Source organism: Tenrec ecaudatus, chromosome 2, assembly GCF_050624435.1.
Source record: "Tenrec ecaudatus isolate mTenEca1 chromosome 2, mTenEca1.hap1, whole genome shotgun sequence".
In the NCBI taxonomy this organism is placed as follows: Eukaryota; Metazoa; Chordata; class Mammalia; order Afrosoricida; family Tenrecidae; genus Tenrec; species Tenrec ecaudatus.
This window is the reverse complement of record NC_134531.1, coordinates 190,963,721-190,966,287: the sequence shown is the minus strand read 5'-3', so window position 1 is coordinate 190,966,287 and position 2,567 is coordinate 190,963,721. Positions and strand designations below refer to the sequence as shown.

At 41.9% G+C, this 2,567-nt stretch overlaps 1 pseudogene; it reads right to left on the bottom strand.

Moving 5' to 3' along the window:
• Positions 1–201: 201 nt before the first annotated feature.
• On the bottom strand, positions 202–660 carry LOC142441137 (large ribosomal subunit protein eL28-like; annotated as a pseudogene).
• Positions 661–2,567: the final 1,907 nt, after the last annotated feature.

The following is a 2,567-nucleotide window of genomic DNA, read 5'->3' as shown; positions in this document are numbered from 1 at the left end:
TAAATATGCTTGATACAATGGATGTATGGAATGCTATAAGAGCTGTTTGAGGCCCCAATAAAATGATTTTTAAAAAATATTTAATTTTTGGATTAACATGTTCAAGTTGGCAGTTATTTCTGTGTATCTTTATTTTTAATGCTAATGTTTACGAATATACTTCATTTTAGGAAATAAAGGAAAATATTTGCTTTGGGTTAATTTTTTTTTTTGGGTGGAGGGCAGTTCTCTTTATTGCTCTGGCCAGGGGTGCTCAGGCGCTCTTGGTGGGGCGAGTCCGCTGCCTCTTCACCATCCCAGGCTTCTGGCTGCGTAGGATGGCGCTGGCTCTGCGGATGGCAGCCATGCGAAGGATCATGTGGTGCCGGATGCTGCTGAGCGTGGCCGGGCGTTCTTGTTCATGGTGGTCCGCACGTAGGAAGTGGCCGGCTTCCGCTGACCTGTCCTTCGTTTCAGGACCACCACAACCCCCTTGCCGTCGGCAGCGGGCCCGACGCCCACCGTCTTGCGGTGAATCAGCCCGTTGTAGCGGAAGGAGTTGCGGGCGTTCAAGTTACTGGGCTCGGTGCTGTACGTCTGCTTGTTCCTCTCCATCAGGAAACTGGAGCAGTTCCGCACGACCATCCATTGCAGATGCGCGGACATGGCGGAGGCGGCTCCTCTCCCTACCGCGGCCGGAGACGGAAAGAGCTTGGGTTAATTTTTATATCTAGAACCAAAACAGCTAAATCCCCAAAGGGAAAATACCAGAGGCTAAAATTTTCTAAGATAACATCCATGAGAATTTTTCTTTAGAAAACAACTTTCAGGTATAAGTATAGATCATCTTTAAAATATTTTATCTGTTTGTCGATGCAATGTTCTGTTCATGTTTTACCAGTTTCCAGAAAGGGAAAAGCCATATAAATGGTTTCCCTTTCTGTTATTTTTCTGTATGTTTATATTTGTTCATATTTAACAACAACAAAAAAAACCCCAAACAAACTTATAAGCTTTTATAAAGTGTTCTTATTCTTAGCAGGTTTTTATAAATAAACTATTCAATAGATAGGATAGTCATTTTATGCAGGATTTATTTATGAGTTTGAGTGACATCTGATTAAATTTTTAGTGAATGCCTGTTAGTTTAAAACTCCATATTTTGGTTAAGCTTCTACATTTAACTGGTAATTCATAATGCACATTTCTATATAAAATACCTGCTATAGTTTATTGTGCCAGCCTGGCCGATAAACAAAAGTAGGATTAACTTAAGGGCAGAGGGATAAATGGCTTGCTTGTTCCGTGCCTCAGTTTAAAGGGGTACACTACCTGTGGGATGCCTAGCCTGTGGACCGTGTCGCTGTAAGTTGAGGTCCCTTTAAGCCCACACGATTGGAATGTTCATCTCTGGAGCGGGGGACTGACAGTTGATGACAGTTGGGGACCTGCCCTGTAGTTTGCTGCCTGCGTATATATAGCCCAGCTCTCTCTCTACAGAAGGGGACTAGTAACTGGCAGCTCTCAAAAACTTGAAGGACTGCTAGTGTCTCACTGCTTTATAACTTAACTGTTAGTTTCTTGTATTATCTATCTGTATATTATTTAACGGTTTAGTTCTTGAATTATATATCTATCTTTATAAATATATTTATATACAATTACTAGCAATCTGGTTTGTCTCTCTAGAGAACCCTGTCCAATACAATACCCTTGTCCAGTTTTTTAAGTGACATACACTTTAATGTATATGTATTTCTTATGATATTGTACCACATTTGTATTTTATTCCATACCTGTACATCTCTCCTCCTTGCATTTAAAAGGCGCTTTGCACTGCCACAGAGGTAATGGTGGCCTATGTGTACAGTAGATGTTTTATTCTGTAAATGATACGTGCATCGCGTGCTATCACTAGTGCCTCTCAGCTTACTCTTCAGTGATAAGAAACCATTAGTAGATTAATTTCCATTCAGGGGAGCTCCCTGTTCTCAGCAATGTTTCATGTTAATTTGTTTCGTTCTGAGCAATTCTGATGCAAAAGTCTGGAAGCAGAATTTGTTCTGACTTGTCATTTGGGGCTTGTTTTTCAAAGTTAGAACTTTCCAGAGGAAATGGTGTCCTGTGTTTGTTATTAGTTTCTACATCTTTTGGTTTAATATTGATAAGCTACGAAAATCCGTGCTAATGATCACTGAAGATAAAATGGGTGCATAAGCAAAAACAGTGAAGAAAGCTCATGGTACCCGGTTATTACAAGATAGAGCATCTGGGGTCTTAAAGACCTGAGGTTAAACAAGGGGCCATCTAGCAGGGAAGCAACAAAGTCCACTGGAAGAAGCACACCAGCTCGTGTGATCATGAGGTGTCTATGGAATCTGGTATCAGGCACCAGAAGACCCCAAACAAACAATCATGTCGATGTGAAAGAAGGCGGGTAGAGTGGAGACCCAAGGCGGCTGATCGGTAGGCAATTGAACATCCCCTCACAGAAGGGTCACAAGGAAGGGATGAGCCAGCCAGCGTGCAGTACAGCACAGTTGAAACACAACATTCCTCTAGTTCTTTAATGCTTTCTGTCCCCGCCC